Raw genomic sequence first — 25,583 nt, forward strand, 5'->3', positions numbered from 1 at the left:
AAAAATGTCTCACAAGATATATTTTTAAACCTGGGACTGAAAATGACTAAAAATGAGAGAATAATAAAGCCCTAGAGTCACTTAATATGTTTATTAAGAATCTTTTTAACTTTCTAAGGAGTCCCACGGTGTGCTGTTATTTCCTTGCTGTGTTCCAGACTTTCTAAATCATTCTTGTACCACTCCTCCCTCCTGCACATATAGAATTGGAAGAGTCTCAGATTAAGAATCTGATGTACTACAGAGGAGCAGCTGCCATTTTGTATATTGTCTGAAATTTTACGATGTCAATTCATTTTGACCAAATATTATGATCTACTGTGGAATATGCTAGGGATAGGAAGAACTGCTCCCAAATTGAGAATAATTTGTATGTTATTTTTAGGGTCTTCTTAGAAAGGTGTTAAAAACGGATTAATATTTCTTCTCAGGTCTAAAATGTTTTGGACAAGAGCTCAATCTCCTGGCAAATGTAAGTTAAGATTCCCTTGGAGTCAAAAAAGTAAAAATAGTTAAATGTTTTCTGTGCCACTAAGTTAGAACTTTATATAAAGTTTGTTATAACTTATAATTGGTCTTCTGCAGAGAGATTACTTTTTAAGAAATTGTCTAGTAAAATAACAAGCTGTATGATTGCTGTCGGTATCATTGAATTTTCTTAAAGATAAACAAGATTGAAATGAACATTGTAACAGCTGAAAAATGGTACTCAGCAATGTCACTGAAATTCAATACACTGGCATTTTTTCAGGAAAGACTTATTCATTCACAAACAGTTATTAGCACATTAATCTTTATTTTGCTGAGTGAGGCAGAAATACTATTGGAAATAGAGAATAGAGGTTTAGAGCAAAAAAAGTCATTCATGCTGACAACTTATTGGAGATGACTACTAATAATTTATTGTAGAGTGCAATTATATGAAATTAATCTGTTCATTTAACAGTCTTTTGGAATCCATCCGATCATATTGCACAGGTTGTTTCAAAAAAGGAAAACAGGGCTGGGATTTAGCTCAGTGGTTCTGCCGCCTGCCTCACAAGTGCAAGTCCTGAGTTTGATCCCTGGTAAAAAAAAAAAAAAAAAGGAAAACATACATTCAGAAGGTCAGAACAACTTAAGAATCTTTAATCAGCCAAACCCCCAACCACATATACAGTCTATATATTTACTTACATTGACAATATTCAGGGAATGAGGACACAGTTGGAATTCAGAGCAGGACATCTTGAATTACACAGGGTTTTATGCACTTAGAAAGATGAGAAACATAATTGAAATTTTTTTTGTTCTGTTTTGTTTTTTTGGTGCTGGGGATTGAACTCAGGTCCTTGAGCTTGTGAGGCAGGCGGCAGAACCACTGAGCTAAATCCCCAGCCCCCCATAATTGAAATATTAATGCCTATGCTTTAGATCATAAAGGTAGCTATATACGTCAACAAAATTTATTAAGCACATACTACAGAAAATTTTCCAGCATGTATTTAGATATATCTTCTAATTCTAAATGAATAAAATGATAGTTTAGCTGTCCTACTGTCTGTAACCTTTGCATGCATTATATCCCATTTTCCCTGTCCATAACCTCCCCCAAAAGGGGCGTGCTGACAACAAGAGCTGTAATTGTGTTATGCTCAAAAATTGCAACAGTACAGTCACAAAACATGGTATCAAATTTCATCCTCAGTTAGTATGACAATGTGACTTTAGAGAATCATTTGAACATTCACCTCAGTTTTTCTATCTTAAAATGGAATCACTCATCAGATATCATTAGCATCATCTCCATATACAGCACTATTTCACACTGGTAAAATCATGTGATGCTTCCCACAGCCCTTAATATAATTTTTCCCTTGAAATAAGAGATGATAGCTCCTATAGTCCCATGACATTCTCAAATGGGAATTTCAGAAATCATTTATGAAATAATTCCTTTCTTCCCTTCCCTTCTCTTCCTTTTCCTTCCCCTTTCATTCCCTTCTCCTTCCTTCCCTTCTTCTTTGCTTCCCTCCATCCACCCCCTTCCTTCCTTCCTTCCTTCCTTCCCTTCCTTTCCCTTGCCTTCCCTCCCTTTTTCTTCTCTCTCTAGCTATCTCTTTGTTATTATGGAAAAAAAAAAACTGTGAACCAAGTGCATATACAGTCCATAGCTCACTTTTTTTCCCCCTAAACATCATTCCTGGAATGCTTATATTTGTTTTCTGGATTTGCTTTTCAGAATGAGTTACTGAAGGTTTCTGAGTTATACTTAGAAAGGTGGTGTCACTTTCTCTACTGTAATTGCTCCTGTAACTTAGCCAAAGCACAAACATTACTTTTAGATTGGTTATTACTAAATTATTTGTAATTTTTGTCTTTATGTCCCCATGAAAATGCCTTGAGCTGCAAAAGAAAATAAGTAGTAGATTTAGTGTTCATATGAAGTATATGATTAAAGAGTTATTAATAATTTATCACTTTTAATTAACAAATTATGTACGAGGTCTGTATATATCATAAAAGCAATATGAATGTCCATACTCAGTAAATGCTTTGTGAAATTTCAAGTTATGCCATATATTTTTAATCAACTAAAATATATTATTAAGTAAAAGTACTATTTTATGACTACCTAAAAATAATCTGTGAACAAGGTACCTTCTCTTCCTGTTTAGTGTTATGGATCTATGGTTGTTCTTTATTTTTCTTTTCTCATCACAAAGAAGAGAAATAAAATGATATGATTTACATTTCTTCATAAATTAATGACATTTTGCTTTATGGATATCATATATTTGTTATAATTTTATAAAATAAGTTTAGACTTGATCTTATAATTTTAAGAACATTATAAAAGTCTATATTCTTTGAACTTAAAATGATTTTTATTGACTTTCTTATATACCAGATACCTACCAGAAGAGCAAAGCACAAAAACGTTTTAACAAAGCTCCAATTTGCATTCCCTTTGTTTAAAAGATTTTAGTATTTTCAAAATACTTAATTTATTTACTTTGAATTTTTTCCTTTGGAAAATGTTAAGAATCCAAAAGTTCAAGTTTCCTTCAGGGAGTCATGTTCTCATGCCAGAGGTAATGGTTTTATTCACTGACATACTGAACAGTTTTTGTATTATTTCAACACACTAAAAACCTAGTTGACTTTTGCTATAACTGCCCAAAGTATAAGTCTTACATAGTGGTGACAGTGATTATATCCATAAACATTTATGCAGGAAAATTGGCTAGAGTGAAATTACAAATATTAAAAGTTATTATAATGGAAAAATGTTCTAGAACCCTATGATACTTTGTTTTGAGTATTATTAAAAATTGTCTCTAAAAGCATAATTAAAGGCAGCCAGTTATAGTGGCCCAAGTATATCAGAACAATCTTCCTTCTAAAAGAAAATGATATTGAAATGTGTGAATACATGCATATATATTATTTAACATATATTCATATATATACATATGTTCATATATAATTTATATCTCTTTTACATGTATATATGTTACATATACATGTATGTACATGCATAGAGGATACACCCACATATATATGTACAAAAATCCAGAGAGGTAAGATCAACTTTTGAAGTTATTTTTGAACTGGGCTGAGGGGCTTAGAAGTTGTTTTGGAAGCTATAAGAAGAAAAGTAAAAGTTGGAGACAAAAATCACACAAAAGTTAGGAATCTGGTAAACAATTGCCTGCTATCCTTGATTTCTGTTGGTTTCCTAACTGCACAGCTGTTCCCTATAAATAATTTTCCATCGTTTTCAAACTAGGACTCACAGACACTGAATCCTGGCTTAAAGTCATTTTGGTGGCCAAGGCAATTTCAAAACATAAAATTGTCATAGGGTGATTTTAAATTGTTTGTGCTTTCACATTGTGGGAAAAACAAAAGAAAATTTCCTCTATGAGAATCCAATATTATTCTAATTTCCAAATTATGTCTACAAGAATTTACTAAAATGTGTTCCCTACTGCGTATCTCACATATTCCCAGCAATAAAGCAAAGCAACTCTGCCTGAGAATCAACAAAATGCCTGATAGCAAATAGAGGACCATTAAAATCCCAGGCAATAGAAGAAGGACATCCTTTCTTTCCAGCATCATTTATTAAAGAGGCTGCCTTTCTTCCACTGGACATGGTTGGCCTTTTTGTCAAAGATGACATGGCAGAATATGTCTGGAGTTGTTTCTGCACCTAATCAGTTCCACTGATCCTTAGGTCTATGTTTTTTGCCAATATCATGCTGGTTTTATCATGGTAGCTCTGTAGTATAATTTAAAGTCAGGGATTGTTATGCCCTCTGCCTTGCTTTTGTTGTTCAGAACTATTTTTGCTATTCTAGGTCTCTTCTGATTCCAAATGAACTTTATTTATTTATTTATTTATTTTTTTTTTTTTGTATGTAGAAAATGGCATAGGAATACTTTCTCTAGTTATGTGAGGTATGCTAATGGTGCTTTGATTGAGATTGCATTAAATCTGTATAGCAATTTTGGGAGGATGGCCATTTTCTCTATGTTGGTTCTTTCTACACAAGAACAAGGGATGTCTTCCCATTTTCTGATATCCTCGTCTATCTCCTTTTTCAGGTATTGTTATTTTTAATGTAAAGATTTTTTACTTCCTTTGTTAGATTGATTCCAAAGTATTTCATTTTTTTTGATATTATCAAAGGTGGTGTTTCCCTAATTCCTCACTCAGTGAGCTTGTTATTTGTGTGCAAAAATGCTATTGATTTTTGAGTGTTCACTTTGTATCCAGCTATGATAATGAATTTTGTTATTAAATCTAGAAATTTTTGGTGGAGTTTTTGTGGTTTTCTATATAAAGTATCATGTCATCCACAAATAATGATAGTTTAACCCAGACAACACAGGAAATACTACAAAGAATAAACAATTGGAATCAAATCTTATTAAAAAGTTTTTGCACAGCAAAAGAAATAACCAACAGAGTGAAAAGACAACCAACCTACAGAGTGGGGAAAAAATTAGCCAGTGATTCCTCAGACAAAGAACTAATATCTTGAGCACACACACATACAAAAAAAAAATCAGACACCCCCAATTTAAAGACCAAATCCTAAAATGGGCATCTGACATGAATACACAGTTCTCAGATGAAGAAGTAGCAACAGCAAATAAATACATGCAAAAATGTTCAACATCACTGGTCATTTGAGAGATGCAACTTAAAACAATGCTGAAAGTCCATCTCACAACAGAAAGAATGGCTATTATCAAGAAATCAACCAACAGCAAATGCTGGCAGGGCTGTGGGGAAAAGGAACCCTTCTCCACTGTTGGTGGGAGTGCACACTATGGAAATCAGTGTAGAAAATTCTCAAAAAACTAGCATTAGAGGTCCCACTTGACTCAGCTATCACCCTTCTGGTTATTTTTTCAAAAGAATTAAAAGCATCATACCACAGTGATATATGCACACCCATGTTTATAGTGGCACAGTCTGTAATAGCTAAATCATGGAAATAACCCAAATGCCCATCAACCAATAAAAAGGATAAAAAAGATATGTTTTTTTATATAATAGAATACTATTCAGCAATAAAGAAACATAAACCTGAGACATTTCCAGGTAAATGGTTGCACCTTGAAACCTTGCTCTTAAGTGAAATAAATTTAATACTCATGTGTAAATACTGCATTATCTCTCTGGTGTGAAACTGAAAATATAAATAAGGACCAAAGTATGTAACAGATATAGTGAAATAGGAATAAATTGTTCAGATTATACTCATAGCAAGATGTTTTGTTATTAATTAAAATGTTTTATGCAAAAAAGCATAGTATTATTGGGCATAAAATACCTGTATTTCTGACTTTTTATTGCAGGTACATTGGGCCTGGAAAAGTTTCCTTTATGGGTAACAGATGAACAGAGTATGAAACCGAGGCATAGCTCTGTTCAGGGCCTTACATGCAGCAGCAGCACTTTAGATGGCTCTGCCAGTGACTATTCTGATACTGTTCCTCAGCAAATAGGTGGTGGTTCATGTCTTCTCATGTATATAGGACAATGAACAGAACTAAGTTTCAGAAAGTTTCTTATCCCATGGATTTCAAGTCCTTCACAAAAAATTGTTTTACTCTTAGTACTGGGCAAGTCTATGTACTTTTCAAAGAATAATTTTGAATGAAGGAAAAGGATGCTACATAAACTACATGAATTTCAGAATGCTGACATGTAGAATCAGAGAAAAACTAAAGGGATTTTAACGGTTTGTGATTTTTTTTGCTAAATTACATATCTGAAATCACTTCCTACACATTCCAAAATGGTGCTTAGAAAGCAAGTTTTCTCTGAGTAAACAATTGGGAAATAAGAATGAAAGATATGTTTTAAATAAACAAATGAGGATCCATACATAAATCTCTCCTTTTCTTTTTGTGTGAACAGTCAATTTCCTACTCTGAGAGCAGAGCACACAGATGCTGTTATCTTTTGACCTCTCTCAACCAGTCCCACTTTCTCTCTTCCTGTCCTCTATCCCATCCATGCTAGCTTAGCTCTGATCCCAAGGAACAATTTGCCCTTCCTAGAGTGCTGTGTGATTCCTCCTGAATTGATTGAAACTTTGATTCTTTCTGCTTCATAAGATGCTTCCTAGCCCCATCTCCCTGGAGAAACCCTATTCTTCAAATTTCTGTAATTTTATTCTTATTTAAGGGTTTTTCTACTCCCAACAGCTGAGCAAAGGATCCCTCAGATCCTTCCAAGTCATCTGTAACAGACTCATAATAACACAGTTGGTACAATGTAGCACACTTTTTATTTTTTATTTTATCCTTGCAGTTCATATTAGAGTCTCTGGATATGATAGGCTATGTTGCATTTCTATCTGAATCTTCTGAACAGTTCCTAGGAGGTAGCAATTACCCAAAACATTTGCAGAATTAATATAACTCACAATATATTGGTGTTAAGACCAAACATATGTAGTGGATATAAGGCAGTTTAGTACTACAGAAAGAGATGTGCAGTATCTTTTAAGAAACATGATGTGTTGTAAACAACATAAAGCAGTTATAATGGCTAATGTATAATAGTTTGTCATGTGCAGTACTGTTCTAAATCATTACAGCTGTTAGTGCATTTAACTCTAATCAGTCAAATGATATTTTTTCTCATTTTTTATTAGTGCATATTGGTCATACAGATTAATAAGTATCATTTTGGCAGATTTGTACATGCACATAATGTACTTTGCTTATTTTCACCCTCCATTATCGCCATTCTATTCATCCTCCTAGTTTCATATTGTTTTAAATTTCAATGAATATACTATATTTTCTCATATCCACCACCCCATTGCCTGGTCTTACACCTCCCTCATCTTTCTTATTCCCTCCCTCTTGTGTAACAATAGTTTCCCTTCTATTTTCTTCGCAGTTTCATTAGATTGCACATAAAGAACATACAATATTTGCATTTCTGATTCTAACTTATTTCACTCAACATGGTGAACTGAAGATCCATCCATTTTCCTGCAAGTGACAAAATTTTATTCTTCTTTATGGATGTATCACATTTTTTAATCCATTCACCTGTTTATGGGCACCAAGCCTAGTTCCACATCTTGGCTATTGTGAATTATACTTCAATAAACGTGGGTGTACAAGCATTCCTGTAGTTTGCTGAATTTAATTTCTTCTAGTGTAAACCAAGGACAGGTATAGCTATCTCAAATAGTAGCTGTAATTTTAGTTTTTGTGAGAAATCACCATGCTGTATTCCATAGAGGCGATTCTAGTATACATTTCTACTAGCAGTTTAGAACTTTTGTATTTCCCCACATCCTTACCAGCATTTATTGGGATTTTTTGTTTGCTTGAGGACAGCCATTCTGGAGTGAGATGGAATCCCAATGTAGTTTTGATTTGTATTCCCTACAGCTAAAGATGTTGAACATTTTTAAACCATACTTATAGGACATACTTGTACTTCTTTTGAGGGATGTTTGTTCCATTCATTTATTGATTGATTGATTGAGTGCGCTGATTTTTTGGTGTCAAGTATTTTTTAGTCTTTATGTATCCTAGATATTACTCTTCTCTCAGAAGAGTAGTTGGCAAAGCTTTCTCTCTTGTTCAGTAGGCTGTCTCTTCACTCTGTTAGTTATTTCCCTTACTATGCAGAAACTTAGTTTGATGTAGTCCGACGTGTTGATTCTTGCTCTTATTTTCCATGTTATTGGAGTCCTATTCAGGATGTCTTGGGCTGTACCTATGGTTTTCAGTGTTTCCCCTATGTTTTCTTTTAGCAAGTTAAATGTTCCATTTCTTATGCCTAGGACTTTGATTCATTTTGAATTGATTTTTTTCTACAGAATGAGAGATAAGAATGCACTTTCAGTCTTCAATAATTAAATATCTGATTTCACCACACCATTTATTAAAGAGGCTGTTATTTTTCCAGCATATATTTTTGGCTTCTTTCTCCAGAGTCAAATGGCTGTAGTTGAATGAGTTTGTTTTCATGTCCTCTATTCTGTTCCAATGGTCTGTGTCTATTTTTGTGCCTACACCACGCTTCTTTGTTACAATGGCTTTTTAGTATAACTTGAAATTGGATATTATGATGAATCCAGCTTGTTTTATTTTCCTTAGGATTTCTTTGGTTAACCTGGTTCCTTTGTGTTTCCATAAGAATGTTCACAGTTTTTTTTTTTTTCTAGTTATATGAAGAACATTATTGCTTTTCAATTGGGATTGGATTGGTTCCATAGATTACTTTTGATACTATGATTTAAGATTTTTAAAAAATCTTAATTTGTCTGATCCACGAACATGAGTGGTCTTCCATCTTACAGCATAGTCTTCAGCCTTCAATTCCTTCCTTCATTGTTCTGAAATTTTCATCATAGAAGTTTTTCACCTCCTTAGTTAAATTGATCTCTAGGTATTTTATTTCTTAAAACTATTATGAATGATATTTTATTCTCATTTTACAGGAAGAAGAACAGAGGGACTCAGAATTCATATAATGCACTCAAAACCAGTATATTTTTTAACTAAATAATTAAGTATTTAATTATATTTAAAGTAAATAATTAAACTCAGGCAGTGAAACATGAAAGAAAGGATTTTTTGAGCAATGAGAAAACAATGTATTCATTTCAATATATTGATCCCTATTGAGTTTAACCATAATTTATTAAATATATCTCATGAAGAGAAGGCATAACAAAAGAAATAAAATATTTCTGCAAAGAACATAGTTAAATAGCACCTTTGACAGTTTCCACTGCCTAGGTTTTTTTCTTCGTTAATAATTAGGAATAGAAATATTAAGGGTGATGGAAATGTATTTGCTGAACTCAGGGGAGTTGAGCCAGGAAGATTTTACTTAAATCATGAAGTTTAATAAGTTGTAGATAAAGGAAATGACAGCTCCTCAGACAGAACACTAGCAATACTTTAGGAAGAGGCCTGTCCAGCACGTCCTTACATGGGAGGCAGACATGAGAGGAGAGATTGACAGAAAAAAGCAAGTGCTCCGTAGGAAAAGGGATGTAGGCAATTACTGGCTAAGAGGCTTCTGTATTCTTTCTGGAGATGGGTCCTTAAAATTCTAAGAAACCCAGTCAGCATAAGAACACAGCAAATGTATAAAATTAAGTGAAAACACTAATTATAAGTAATAAAATCCAATATTTAGAATTCAGATTTAATGAATACAAGTTAGCATTTAAGTTCTAACTTTAAACTGATAGGATTATCTTAAGGCCATTTGATAATAATACTCTTCTGATGATTATCAAGTCTCTTATTCATAGATAATTAAAATAGGCTCAAGAATTTCACTTTATTTGCCCAAAAGAAAATATCTAGTCACTAAAGTAGTTAGAATCTTTATTCTTCAACTCAAGGCTAATGGAAACTCAAATTTCCACTAAGTTAAATTTTTTTCAAAATCCTAAATACGATGAAATTTCTAAAATATAAAAACAAGTTTTCTATCCCCTATACAATTAAATTACATATAAATCCTTATCTAGTTTATACCTCAAATTACTATATCTATTTGCAGTCTCAGATGAACAATTTCCATGACCTGTAATTGTCCTTGGAATCCTCAGGATGGAGCTTGGACAAGGATGCCATGCTGAAATATTCCTGTACAAATTGTTTGTAGCTTGTTACCTTGGGTTGTCAGAATAACTTACAACCCATGTGACACACAGGCTCTTTATTCTGTAGGTAATTTCTGATCATTTATTTAGTGCTAGTTTTGAAACTTGCCTAGCACCTACTGAAATAAAGCATCAAAGGACAAAACCAGTATTGCTGTTATTTGGGGAATAGACAATCAACTCAGATTACAATAAAAAGGATCAAATAATCCATTTTAAACCACAGAACATACATGCTTAGTGATAAAATAATGTTAATTTTTTAATGATAATGTGTAAATTCTTAGTATTGGAATGGCGGAAAAATGCTTGTTTTGAGGAGTCTTATATATTGCCAATTACTTCTCCAGCACTGCATTTTTAGGGTCCTGCAGGCTGCCAATTAATACTATCATGGTTTTGCCTCTGGCTCTGCTATTTTTAGGGCCCTTCCATCATGTATTTTTCTAACATTCTTGGTCAGAATCTCATATCTGACAGATTTTCTGTTGCTTCAAGACTGTAAGGTCTCAGCTAGCACTGGGAAGACAAAGTGATTTTTCTTAATTGATTTAAAACCAACAAATACAGATTTTTTTTGTAGGTCAAATGGGACATCAATAGGCATTCTCCTATTTCCACAACACTTTGGTAATTTTCATTCATTACAGTATCCTCATCAGCTTAAGGAGTACAGGGATTACATTCAACATTCTTGCAGAGAAGGAAATAGAAGTGTCACGAAGTTAATTTGCAGACAAACAGAATTAAGTGATAATGTGAAAGCTGGTACTCAAGGAGTTCTCTTGCCTGTGTTGCTTACTTTTTCATGATAATATATGAATAATTCCTGCATCTTTAGACTTCGAGCAGTCTGTAATTAATGTATAAATGCTTGATTTTTGATTCACTGATCCTTTCTCTGGTAGTGGCTTCTCACCCACATTGCTGCTTTGATAGTCTAACAGATATAGTTTCAAACTCATGATTTGACTTGTACTAATATTTTCCCAGTCTTCATTAGATTATTTTAAAATCTTAATCAAACCTTCTGGCTTGTTTGGTATTGCATATATTCTTTGTCTAGCTCTCAAGGTTTAAAATCAAAATTTGTTAAGTTCCTTTATACCTCTAGAAATGTAAAAAATATATTCACTGAATAATTAGTTATAGCCAAGGCAGAAATTCTTAATTTAAAATGCAATTAGTCCTGAGAATAGAAACTATAACCTAGACCATGGTTCTGCTTTTATTTAACCTATTATAAAGCAGAAAGTTTCTAGTCAAAAATAAAGAAAACTCATTAATCTCATTCTCAATCTGGATTAGCTTCCCATAGTGAAAAATCTAATTTACAGATTTTTTTTTAATGAAATGCATTTTCAATACTTTCTCTTAGCTACTGTAATTGGAATTAGACTAACAAAGCACTAGTATTCTGAAGCTGACTAGCTTCAGTGATAGATAAGAATGAGTTGAAATTGGCTTATCAATTGCTTATATGTAAAGGTTTCTAGAGTGCTTGGACACCTGAAAATGTTCTTATGTTCATTTTTAGTCATTTCAATATTCTTTGGGCAAGTATTAATTTTCCTACCATGCTTCATCAGTATAGATAAGTCAAAGCTCAGGCCATTTTATTAGAGTTCAGCAGATGTAACTGAAATTTGAAGTATGAATTAGTGAAATTCAAATTGATGGAAGTGTATAAACATAACCAAAAATAAATATTAGTGTATGGTTTCTTCCCCTCTGAATTTATACCATCAAGCTTTAGAATATTTTATGACTCCCTTGCAAACACTGTAAAAAGAAATAAATTATACTTCTTCTACAATTAATACTCCTGTAACTGAGAGCAAAATGCCCTGATTTTCAGAGGACTTTACAGAAATTAGAAAGATAATTCTAAAAATATAATGGTAAAAGGGCAATGTAATATCACGAGCTGGTTACAGGCTTAGGATCCATGTGGTCTTAAGTTCCAAATGATCAGAAACTCTTTTTGAACCTCAGTGTCAACATCTAGAAAGCTTTAGTACTTACATAATAAGAAAAATGAGGCAATGTTTATCCTGCCTAACAATACAAATCCAACATACTTTGATAGTATAAACTGGCTTACAAACATGATTCTAATGTGAGATTTTTGGTTGCTTATGGGCATTCTGCGTTATAAAAAGCAGTTCAATAAGTAAAGTTGACCACACTTAAAGTCAGCCCCCTGATAACCAAAGTGCCCTAGGCTGGATCTGCAATACAGATCCCTGGGTTCCTAGCATGTTTCTCTCTTGCTGGAAGCTAAGTGGTTTGGAGTTACCAGGTAAGCTCGGCACTCTAAAGAGAGAGCTGTCTCTCTCTGCCACCAACACCTGCCACCAACACCCATGGTTGGGCAACAGGCCAGCAGCCATCAGGAAGTCCTGGCCACCAGCTGAAGAATCTTGGGGAGCTGGAAGAAAAGACATTCACCCAATGCAGCCCTCTCTTGTGGGCAATCTTTCCCCTGATAGCACTAAGGAAAAAATGAGGAAACTATATATGGGAAGGCTGGAAAAGTTTTCATTCATAAAGATAAAAGTTTTGGCTTCATCCACTTGGAAGGTCAAACCCTGGAAGAGGTCACAGAAGTGGAGTTCGACAACATGCCACTAGGCAAAAGCAACAACTTCGCCTGCCACAGTACACCCCTCAGTCCAAACCCTTCCTGGATGTGTCCCCCACGCTGCAGGGAGAAGCCTGCTGGTGCTGGCCAGGTGGAGAAGGTGCAGTCCTCATGGATGACCAGGGAAGGCCCCTGGAAAAGGCATTGCTGACTTCTCTGGGAAGCACAGAAAGCTCTGGACAAATGCAGTGAAGATCTTTCCTATTAACCACATTTCCTCGGCCCGCAGCTGTGGATCCCATGAACTGGTTAGATTATGAAGGAGGACTTCCAGAGAAGCTGGTTATAAAGAACAACAATTTCCCATGGAACGAAACAGCCACCTAGATTGGCATGGACTGGTTGCTATGAATTCGAGCGTGCCCTGTGCCAGGAGGTGGAGAAGCAGCTACAGGACCAAGTGGAAACATTCAGGAGGTTCCTGAGAGGCCGGAGATGCAGAAGTGGGCACTCGCCATGGAAGTCAGGTTCTGCTGACAAGGAAGAATGTGATGATGTACCAAGAACTTTGGGGAATGGAAGAACCTCATAATGAATGGGTCCCCTAAATATGTAAGGCATCAGGTGAGAGAAGAAGTGCCAAGCCGTGGGAAAGAAATGAAGAGATGATGTGAGTGGGGGCAGGGAGGGTATGCAAAGGAATCCACAGGAAGGATTCAAGGGACTCTCCTCTGATGGGAGATAGTGACAGAGATGGCCATGGGCCAGAAAGAGAGGTAGCAGGCCTACTCCTGTGCCAGCTGCCCCAGAGCCCACTACTGGGTGCAGATGGGACCTTGGGACCCGGTGCCAAATACACACTTTGCCCGGGCTGACAGGGTGGAAGAAATGGAAACAGCTGGTGGAACTCTGTCTGCTCTCAGCCCCACAGCTCCTGGACCTGCATTTGCTCCAAACAATTGTCATAGGGACTAACAAGTAACAGTGTCTTCTTTCCAAAAACCTTGTAAAAAAGGAACCCTCTTGGACTAGCCAGAGTTCTACCCCAAGAAAGTTTTAGGGGTTCCTCCTACTAGTTGGATCTTTCCCGCCTTTATTTCCCCAGAGTATGCCAAGGCAGTGGCCAGGCCAATGGTAGGAGTTAACAGATCAACTCTGTGTGGAGCATTGGTGAATCCCTTCTGTGGGGAGATTCCAGAAATCTCAGACATGGTCAATGAGGTCCTCAGGGGTTCATCATAAATACATCCAGTTATGGTTCCATTAATTTGGTCATTTTGGAAATAAAGAATAGTGAGAACAATGAGTGGGATTGTTATCCAGAGATACGCCCTGGTAACCACTCAGAAGTCACTGGGTCCAATTTCCAGGGTCCAAAAATAAGTAAATAAATAAAACAAGACCAAGCATATCAAACTCACCTGGTTAGTTTTGGATTGTAAATAAATTTAGTTTTTACGTGTTAAAGAGTTGGTAATCTCTAAATTTCTACCAATGCCAAAGATATTTTAACAATTAGTATTCTCCTTGGTTTTGGTGAAAGCCTATTTTTCAGTTTGGAAAACAGGATAGGAGAAGTCAGTGGGACCCGTGGCCCTGTTCACTGCTACAGGCTTGTCCATCGGGATCAGGGGCAAGGAGATCCCATTCAACTAGGGTCTCAGGGAGGAGGTCAGAGGAGAGCGCTGAGTAGAAGCTGGGTTGAGAAGCATTGTTATAAAGTACTTTACTTTGCTCAGGGAAGAGGAGTTTTGTATGTTAGGACTTCTCTGTGTGACTGCAGAGGTGAAGTTTTTCCCCACAGCCTCTTACAGTGTCCTAAACTCTGAATGTGAACAAGTTATGAAGTTTATATACAAATTAGCCACTCTCTCATAGAAGTTCAAATCTCACACAGTCTCTGAGAAAGGCTCAAGCACACACTTCTTTTTCCCTAAATTTTTCACCATCTTGTGCAATACAAAATAACAAAAAATAATAGAGCATAAATGAAAAGATGGCAAAATATTAGAAAGTTTATAATTATGTAACCATTACACAGATAAAGAAAATATACAGCCAGTAAGATAGAAGCATTCTGCATCAGCATTCTCCATGGGAACAGAAAGAAGGAAATATACTATAAGATGAGATGTGATAAGTCTAAGAGGACATTTTATATGAGTATATATAATATATATAATACATACATAATATCTATACATTTTTTCATATATACATACAAACACATATGTGTAGAAAGATTATCTTAAGAGATTGGGCCACATGATTGCGGAGTTGTCAAGTTTGAGTGTTTTGTGGCTGGCCCATTGATTGAACATTCAGATAAAAGTTGATGTTATGGTTTTCAGTCAAATCCAAGACAAGTGAGCTCCTGGAAGCTCAGGCAGGATTTCTGTGTCACAGTCTTGAGGCAAAATCCCTTTTTTCTAGGAAATCTCTTTTTTTGCTTTTAAGTCTTTCAAATGATTGAACGAAGCCCACTCAAATTATGGGGAGTAATCTGCTTTACCTAAATGAAACTATGTTAATCACTTCTACAAAGTACTTTCACCACAAGAGATAGGCCAGAACAACTAGTTGTGTGATGAAACGAAAGGACATTGTAGGCTGCCCAAGCTGACACATAAGTTTAACTATCTGTCACCTAACACCTTGCCCAAGTCACAAATATTTTCCTTCCTGCTCATGCCAATTACTGTGATCTTTCTCACCCTGCTGTATTAAAGTTTTGTTACTTAAGAATAAATCCCTAAACACTGTTTTCTGAATGTGCCTGTTTTTTGTATTAAATATGTATTGAATACCGAGGAATAATTTCAGTGTGGCTGGTTGCATTTGCTTAACACTCCATTTACGAGATTCATAATATAATCAGAGGTATACTTGATTTTAAATTTAATACCTTACAATATTCTTCTTGGTTATCCTTACTGATTTCTGATTCTTTTCTTCTTCTTTGGTGCATTTGTTTAAATTGATTTATTGTTTAATGTGTTACTCATTAATTTGGAAGCTTTGTATTCTTTTGATCTTAATTGTCACTAGGCTAAAGATTATACATGGAAAGCAAGACTTACCAAATGTTATTAAAAATTTACCTTCTTTGCAAACATTTTAAGGACCTTAGAAGAGCTTAACTCTTTAATATAAACTGAAACTTCTTTAGCTAGACTTTTAGACATCGAAATCTTAAGGTGAGGATTTGCCGGAGGGATGTGTTGAAAGAAGCTCTTCCAGGGGAAATAGCAAAGAAGTGTGGAAAATAAGGGAAAGAACAAGATGGCGGAGAATGTGCCACAGGTTACTCATTCTGGTCAAGTCATCCCAAGGCTTGGTGGGAGAGCTAGATTTTCTTGCTCCAATACCCAAGAACTGAAGCAATTGAACAGATAAAAGATATGGTTGGCTGTGTGTTTCCCCTATATTTATGTGCCTCTTCCTATATTTTAATTCTAATTATTTTAAGATACCAGAATGTGTTCATATTATGGTTATGCAATCAATGTCCATTTAGGTTTATTCACATACTTTTCATTTCTATCACTCTCTTTTGATATCTGCATCTCTGAACTGCCAATTTACATCCTTCTTCCTAGAGAAAGTCTTTACATATTTCTTCATGACAGTTGTGATGATGGTTGATCTTATTAGTGTTTATTTGGATTTGGCTCTTTTAACATTCATTCTTTAATAATTTTAGTTTTATCAAGAATTTTTGGTTGGTAGTTATTTTCCATTTGCATATTAAAATGTCATTTTACTGCCATCTTACTTTCATTTTGCTTTGAGCCTAATATTTGCTAACTGTCGTTAACTTAAATATGATCAAAAGATTCCTTTTGATGTTTGATTATGTTCAACTCCAAATGCCGTGTTTGGATATGGGTATTTTTTATTTACCTCTTGGAATATACTTGGCTTCTTAAATGTATGAAATGCTACCTTTTATTGATTAGAAGAAATCATCATCAATTTTCTGCCAACTATTGTTTCTACTACATTTTCTTTAATCTCATCTTGCTACAATTTATCATATTTTTATCATATTTTCTGTATCTCTTCTTGTCATCATTTTCTAATCCCTTTTTCTTTCTGTGCGTCAATCTGGAATCCATTTTTCTATATCAAACCACTAATTATTCTATCCACTGAGTTCTTAATATTGGCTTCTGTGTGTTTTATTTCTAGAATTCCTAGTTGGCTGTTTTCAAGTGTTGTGTTTATATTGGGTTGTTTTCAAGTATTGTGTTTATATTTTTCAATTGGTTGGACAAATGAGTTTGTTTTTCTATCCATATATTTGTAATTTCCTCTGTTTTTCTGTCATTATGATATCTAATTTTATTGTTTTGGTTGATTAACATAGGTTATACTCTTTTGATCTTTTTAATTATGATTGGGATTATCTTAAGAGCTAACTTTTATCTATTCTGGAGAATGTTACATATACAATGAGAAGAATGATGAATCTCTTGTCCTGTGGGGAGTGTTGGATAGTGGTTTGTTGTTTATACCTAATTTATATTGCTATTAAGCCTTCAGTTTCCTTGAAATCTCAATTAGTTCTTCAAAATGAGATGTTTTCCAACTATTATTACTTATTTGTCAATAGTTGTCTCTTTTTTCCATTCACGTAAGTTTCTCTTCAGGTATTCCTTGTATGGGTTATTAGACAGATACATTTCTAACAGTCTTCTTCCTGGTGCATCAATAATTTAAACATTATAAAATTTCCTTTTTAAAATCTCTAGTGATAAAAACACTCTCTAGTGATTTAAGGTATCTGAGATGTTCTAAATTTAATTACAAAGATCAGGAGTGGTGTAAGGGAAATGATGAATCAGATAAGATTCAGGAGAAACAAACATATGCTTGAAGTTATGTTGAAACTGACTTAATCCTATCATGGCTGATCATAGGGCGTGGTACCCTATTTACATATGAATCTCTCAATCAGTCCAGAAGGAGCTATTATTTCTCCTTACTGGATGCTCCTCATTTCACAAAGCTTTCCTGCTTGGCTTATTCCACCTCTGTTATCTATATCCAATATCATTCCATGTAAACAACTTATGCTTTTCTTTCACAAATATTATGAAATACATTTAGCTCTGGGTTCAGGGGGCATTTTTCTAACTACTATCTAGCTTTGTTGCTAGTAGTGATAGAATCTTGTCCTAGAATCTGCTGTTTATCCATTTTCTGTAAGGTTTAATAAACACTGTACTTAGAGATCATTGGGTTTCAAGAGTTTGGGTTTAAAGTACTAACAAATTTTCCGCTCATGATTATTTTGTCTGACATTAGTGTAGCTGTGCTAGGCTTTTTGTGTTTTCTTTTCCTCCCTCCCTCCTTTCTTTCTTTCTTTCTTTCTTTCTTTCTTTCTTTCTTTCTTTCTTCTTTCTTTCTTTCTTTCCTTCTTTTCTTCCCATCCTCCTTCCTTTTTACTTCCTTATACTTTTCCTTCTTTTTAGTTTCATTTTGTACTTAGGTAAGCTTTTAGCCTTCTACTTTCAACTTATGTATATTTGAATGAATTGTGTGTACTGATGACATGTAGGTGAAACATTTTTAAAATTTCATTCTGAAAAATGTCTGCATTATGTTATGGGCGTTAGGTCCATTTCCATCAATGTAATTACTGATTAAAGTAGAATTTATATTTGTCATTTTGCTATTCCTTTCCAATATGTCATATCATTTTCATTCATCTATCCTTTACTGCTTTCGTTTTAGTCAAATCAATATTATATGGTCTATCATTTTGGTTTTCCCTATAGTATTTAAAAATTCTTTATCTTAATGATCACTCTCTTATAATTAACATTGCCAGCAAGATTCCATCCAGAGTTAACAATCACTAATCCTTCCACAAAAAAGGACCAGAGGAACAAGGACATAGGTGAACAGTTGTGTTTACATCACACTAACCTAAGGAGAGTGTGGAGTACAGCCAGGAAGAGGTGGAGCACAGGACTCAGGGTGGCAGGCTCCAGGAGGAAGCACCCCATTGTCCCATCCACCCAGATCCAAGTGGAGGGACTTCTCCTGCCTGATATCGGTCAGCAGGCACCCCCAGGTGGTCCGCATAATTCTCTCAGATATCTGTGGGCTCTTCTGCTGAAGAATCCTGCTGTCCTCACACAGCGTAAGAGCGGCCTAGAGTACATGCTGCTGCACTGCTTCAGAGAAGCAGTTCACAAGGTGCCCTCTCCCCATGAGACGGGCAGCCATGGTGCCACCTTGCCCTGTGGTCCAATGGGTGCAAGCAGCCCCTGCATCCTTGCATCCCAAATCCCTGCATCTACTGGACCATGACTACATACTTAGTAACAGACCACTTCGCAGCTACCTGCCCTGGGGATGAGCTGCTGGGGAGGAACTGTCTTCCCATGGCAGGTGCTGCTGCACCTGCTCCCTTCTCTGTGGAGTTGAGGCCCAGTGAGGCATCCTGAGTAGACTCAATGTCCCACTCTACTAGGAACAGCTTCAGCCCAAGGGAGCAGCTGCAGTCTCAGAGAAAAAGAAGCATATCCAGTGTTCTCCCCACCCTGGCCTAGGACACTGGCCTGTTGGAGAACAGGGCCAGTGGGGTGGTTATGTCCTCATAGGTGAACTAACAGTGTCTTGTACCTCACCCAAATTAGAAATTTGACCCAGGGGAATAGCTACCCCCAGAATGTCAGCCCCACCTGGCTCCTGGCTCCTTGGGACCTGGAGCCTGACTTTGTCTCCAAGCCCCAGGCTCCATCATCCAGTGCCTGTGCTGAGTCAGTGCTCTTCCCAACCAAGACAGAAAGCCTTGGCTGGGCGGTGCACCCCACTTTCTGGGCTGCAAGGATGGAGCACCTTGCCTGTCTGATCTACACATATTCCCTGTGCTGAGTGGAGACATTATAGCAGTAGTGCTCGTAAATTCCAGGCCAAGTCACCACTGTGTTTCTCCAGTCCTGAGCCTTTCTGGACCCAGGCTCAGCTTCACAATGCCTGGCCCATTGCTGTGGCTCACAGCAGCTCCAGGGTCCACAGCAATCACCACAGAGTACCCTCTCTCCTGCCACCCAAGTGGTCACCTTGCCTGATGGCTCCAGGATTCCAGTGGCAGCCTGGGACTGGGGAAGCCCTTTCTTACCTGGAGTTGTGCCAATGCTGTGCCCGATAGACCTTGAGGACATTACCTAAGGGAATAATTGGTCACAGAAAGTGAAAAGTTGCATGATCTCACTTCTTCTACATAGAGTCTGAAGAAGAACACAAAGCACACAGAGATAGAGAATAAAGCAGTGATTGGCATGTGCTGAGGTAGTAAGAAAAAAGATGTGGAATGTGTCAAAGGTGCCAAAAAGTAGATATAGAGCCTGAACAAGTGTAGAGACCTATATATACAACAGGAATACTGCAGTTAATACAATTGCATGTGAGAGTTTTGTTAAACAAGTAGATTTTAAGCCACGCTTTTACCATAAAAGTAATGTAAAATGATAGTTACATTCATCTGGTTCATTATAATAACCATTTTACTCGGTGTATGTACCCCATAATGACATGTTATGTACCTCAAAAGTATACAATAAAATTTATCCTTTAACAGAATTGTGCCTTAATAAAATATAATTAGGATTAAGAGCAACTTAATTTCAATACATACAAATATTTTATTGCAGTATAATTTCCTTTTTATTGTCATGCAAATTGTATTATAATCATGAATTCATCTTTATATGCTATAAGCCTATCAACAGAGTTTTATTATCACTGTGCAAGAAGTTTTTTCTTCATAACAGATGGGTTAAGGAAGGAATTATAATAAATATTTTATACTATCTATTATATAATTGCCTTTATTGTTTTGTAAAATTTTTTCATGAGAATTTGAGTTGGTTTCAAATGTCTTCCATCTAAGCCTTCAGAATTACCTTAAATATTTTATTTACAGCTGTTCTATTAACAAAAATTTTCTGTTTTTGTTCAACTGAAAATATCTTTAATTCTCCCTAAGCAATAAATACTAAATGCTCGCCTATGTATTTACCATTGCTATTTAATATTAGCGCCATATCCTTCCACTTCTGTAATATGTCCAACCCCAGTAATGCAGCAATTGTGTCCATGGACCTCAATATCATTAATTGCCTAATTGTATTTAAGGTAAGTAACTAACAACACTGAGATAAGATATAAATACAGATATGGGTATAGATACAGATATAGACATTATTAATATATATTCACTTTGGGGATAATTTATCTCGACCCTGGTTCCTAAATACACTTGTTCTGATGATCTGTTTATTTCTTTCCTTGTTTATCCATTCATTTCATTCATACAATTAAACTTAAGTTTACATTTTTATATCCTACTTTTAATCCCCTCTACTTTCTGATTTTTATCCTGTGTTATGCTATTTTCATTAGTTTACCCAGCTATGACAAGTTTCTCTCTACACCTTGCTAGTTAATTATCTGTTTTATGTACTTAGCACTTGCTTTTCCATGATTCTTCCAATCTGGCTCCCATATTTTACTCAATTTATCTGTCTTTTGTTGTTATTGTTGTTGTTAGTTTGTATTTTTTCATCTGTGTGTGTTTGTGTGTGTGCCCTTGTGCCTGTGTGTGTGTGTGTGTGTTACTAGGGATTGAATGTTGAAACCAGGGTCTACCACAAGCTACATTCCAATCCTTTTTAATTCTTATTTATTTATTTATTTATTTATTTATTTTTATTCTGAGACAGTGTCTTGATAAGTTGCCCCAGGCAGTAATCAACTTGCTTTCTTCCTGTTTCCTCTTCCTCAATGCTGAAATTAGAGGAGTGCATCATTGTGCCCAGCTTCAGGGATCTGTTTTAATCTCTATTTAATCCTTTTTGTCTCAACTGTCTTTAATATTCTGTGCTAGTTTGGGAATAAAAGCCACAGACATAAACATGCCAGTCTTCCTAATGAGAGGCAGAGTTCATATTTTCTCCTTTCCATGTGCAGGGCTAGTGGCTGCTTTGACCATTTCAGTTAAGGACCTGACACTATGACTTCTGAGGCCAACCCATCAAAAGTTACAGTCTTCTTGTTTCTGGTGGGAAATTTGCTTTGAGGATGCCTCCTTTCAGAAACCAGCTGACACAATGAGAGAAGTCCAAGCCACACAGAGTGGTGATGTGAGAATAGGCTGGCAGACACAGCCAGCTGAGACCAGCTTTCTTATCATCACAGCCTGTTTGCCAAACATGCCAGGGAAAAATTGTCCCCATAATGGCAGGCCCCACATGTTCATGTCAGCTCCAGCTAATTGAATTCTGTTAGCAGGGGTCCCACACATGGGTACTAGAAACAAGCATTGCACTATGACTGACTCCTGCACCCAGAATCTGTCTGCAATACTGAATTAGTTTGCCATGCGAACTTGGAGTTTACTTCGCATCAATGTGATTCCAGCATCTGCTGTTATCCCACACCCTCCCTATCAGCACTTCTGCTGCTCAGTGAAGTTCTAGGAAATGCAGTTGGCAAAGAGCATGTCATTCTTCCTGGGATCTTTGAGAAAATTATCTCTTTGGCATTTATTGGGTGACATATACTTTCTGTCTGATCCTTTTCATTTGGAGATGGAATCATGATTTAAGAAAGTTAATATGTATCACTAGTCCAATAGCTTTCTTATAAGAAGATTATACTAATTTCATGTCTTGGAAAACAGAAAAGAGTAAGCATCACAGTTTTTACTGAAATCATGGTATTGAACATTTTGTAAACTTATTTTCAATCATTTGAACTTGCTGGTCCATGAAGTGGTCATAAAAGTTTAGAAAGAACATCCATTTTAAATTGAATCTGTCTTCTAGATCTCTCTATAGTAATAAAATATATCTTACAGGAGACTACCTCTCCACAATAATATCTAGGACACCTATTAAATGTTAAGCATATGTGTTATCTCCCTGTATAGTGTGACCTCAATACTCATACTTAATTAAGTTTGAGGAGGTCCAGTGAGTTGCAAAATTTTGAATACCAAACAAATAGTTTTGGCTGAAAACTGTAGCCATTCATGAAGCAATGGACACAGACAAATTTTAGCTTGCATGCTGAGAACAAATTATAGGTACTGGGACAAAATTTTCAGGTCAAATGTATGAGGTACCAAATTCAGAATTTCAAAACAGTGATGTATCCAGGTATGACTGCAGTAGTTTTACTATATTTTGGTTCACTCTATTAATGGGAATCTCCTGGGATAAGACATGAAAAATCTTAACCAAATCTGTAAACTTTGGTTCTGAGCCATGAATACAAGATATTATATAATCTTCTACCATCTAAATTAAAATGGAGACTGTTTGGCCATAGAATTCAGTGGTGAAAATAACTAAGAATTCAGTGGTAGAAATAACCAAGAAGATTAAGCACAGCTGTACATGAGTTTGACACAAAATAAGATTTCATACCATGTTAATTGAAAGAACATACCTACAAAACAAGAATAATTATTTCTAACCACTTCTAAGTTTTCTTTTCTGATTATTTGAACAAAAACATACCATATACCATATTTTTGGAATATATCCAATGCTCCCTTTTTCTACATAGTTAATTAATATGTAGACTATACATTATGTACAATAAATGATATCTTGAAAACATTTATTTAGTAATATTTGGCATATTGTATTAAATAAATATCAGAAAGTATTCTAACACATTTATAATGTGCCAATTAATGAAGTTAATGATTTTCCTTTTTATTCCCATGGAAGATAAACACTCAGGGATTATACTTCAGAGTGCATCTGTTTGCAAGATGTGAATTATTTTTCTTAATGTAATATCTTGTATTACTTATCCACACACTTATAAAATAAGTTGACATTTTGATAACATTTTGACTAGAATAGAATTTTCTTAAGCCTATACATTTATGAAACCAGTCATTTACTCACTATTCTCACAAACATCATTTTCAAAAAAATTGTGAGATTTACTTTGATGATTTATCCAGTGGCATGTGAAAATAACTCACCAGAAATTTAGTGTGCTAATAAAAATTTACTAAGATTTTTATACGTCTTTGTTTTAATTTAGAAAACATAGTAAATTTTGTGAAAGATTTTTCTTTTTTTCTTGAGCATTAAGCTGAATTTTTTTCACATTACTGTTTTTTAATATAATGATAATTGCATTACATCAAGATTTCATACATGGTAAAATATGGAACTTACAATGATCAAAAGTTTCCAAATGTATGTACTTGCTACATGTTAAGGTCAAAATATAAGTTAAGGATTTGGCTTTTTTCTTTTTATTTTTTTTGTTTTGAATTTATATTAAATGTTTTTTTTTAAAGGCTGTAAGATGAAAAAGGAAAAACACAACACAGATTACATTATGATGACCAAGGCAGTGGTCTACATGACAGAAATCAAAACAAAGCAAATGTATACAGTAAATATACCAGTGCTGAACACAGTACTTGAAATTTAACCCAAGCTGCATATGCATAAAATGATCTGACTACAGGATTATGCAAAATAATTTTTTTAGAACCCCAGAATGACATCCATTCTGACTATAAAGTGACTTATTCCCCTAAAGAGTATTTTGAGACACTTTCCGTATGACATGAAAAGAACTGACATAACACTTAAATACTACAAAAATAGTTGGAAACATATTTTTAACACAGTTCTCTATAAAATACACAGTTAATCTTATTACTTAAAAAACTGAAAAGCGAAAGACCACCCTGAATAATGGTGAAAACCTCAACAAGGAAAAATGCTCATCATTTGGATATCATTGGCAGAAAACTGACAAGATTTGGTTGAGGGCAATAAGGAAGGTATCTAATGAAGTCATTCATGTAAAATTTGTTCAAAAATGTTCATAAAGTTGTAAATTTCTTCTTGTAACATCTTAAAATATTATACCATGAACACACTTTCTACTATTTAACTGGAGGACAAAAGAATATCTTGAGGAAAGCATTTCTCAAAATAAGGTTCAAAAGTCCAAAAGAGTTCTAGGCCTGGATGGATGTACACCAGGCTTCTTAGTGTCTCTTGAGGGCCAGTAGCTGTGACTTCAGTCTCCCCCCCTGGACTTTGACTTTCTAGGTTTTCTGTGCCCAGCTCTGGGGAGGCCTGCCCAGAGCTACTGGGTGTTTCTGGGCCTGGTGATACTTGCCCCACACTCTTCCCAGTTTCTGAGCCATTGGTATTTGGTCTTAGGGAGACTTCACTGGGGTACCTTGATTTTGGTAGGTCACTGGTGATCACTCCTGGGGAGACCATCCCTGGGGTGTCTGTGACAGTCCTGTGGCTGCTACAGCATGGTCTACACCATCTGGATGGAGTCTTAATCATTCACAGATACTTTCTCGACCTGGGGTCCTGAGGCTTCAGCCTCTCAAAGTGGAGAAGCAGCTCAGCATGTTCGCTGTTGACCGTCTCCAGCCAAGTGAGCTTGGGAGATGGCTGTTACTAGACTGTGACACCCATTAACAAGGGTTCCAAGTTCTGTTTGGAGATGTTGCCAAGGAAGTGAGCTCAAGTCTTGGGGGTTCCATAACCTGAGTCTCCATGTAATAAAAAAGCCTATAGCCCTGTAGAGATAGAGACCCCTTAGGCAAGGAGAGATGAGCCTCTCCCCAAAGGAGTTCAGATAGCTGGCAGAACAGTTTTAACCACCCATGAAAAGCTGACAGTCTGCTGAGGCTGCACCTCCTCTTCACACTGCACCCTGCAAAGCTTGGTTTGCTAAGATCAAAAGAAAAGAATCTTGGCCCTAAGATGTAAATGGCCCCTGAAAAGACCCTGCCCTGTTGTCCCTAGTAATGAGCTAAATTA

At 35.7% G+C, this 25,583-nt stretch overlaps 1 long non-coding RNA gene across 1 annotated transcript; it reads right to left on the reverse strand.

Moving 5' to 3' along the window:
- Positions 1-896: 896 nt before the first annotated feature.
- On the reverse strand, positions 897-25,193 carry LOC110347754 (uncharacterized). Its single transcript, XR_015439959.1, has 4 exons — positions 24,985-25,193; positions 19,877-19,922; positions 1,177-1,252; positions 897-1,064 (listed from the first exon to the last, which is right to left on the reverse strand). It is a non-coding gene; the product is annotated as an uncharacterized LOC110347754 (long non-coding RNA).
- Positions 25,194-25,583: the final 390 nt, after the last annotated feature.

Source organism: Heterocephalus glaber, unplaced genomic scaffold (genome assembly GCF_053883595.1).
Source record: "Heterocephalus glaber isolate CG9 unplaced genomic scaffold, H.glaber_assembly_v1.0 deba00001481, whole genome shotgun sequence".
Taxonomy (NCBI): domain Eukaryota; kingdom Metazoa; phylum Chordata; class Mammalia; order Rodentia; family Bathyergidae; genus Heterocephalus; species Heterocephalus glaber.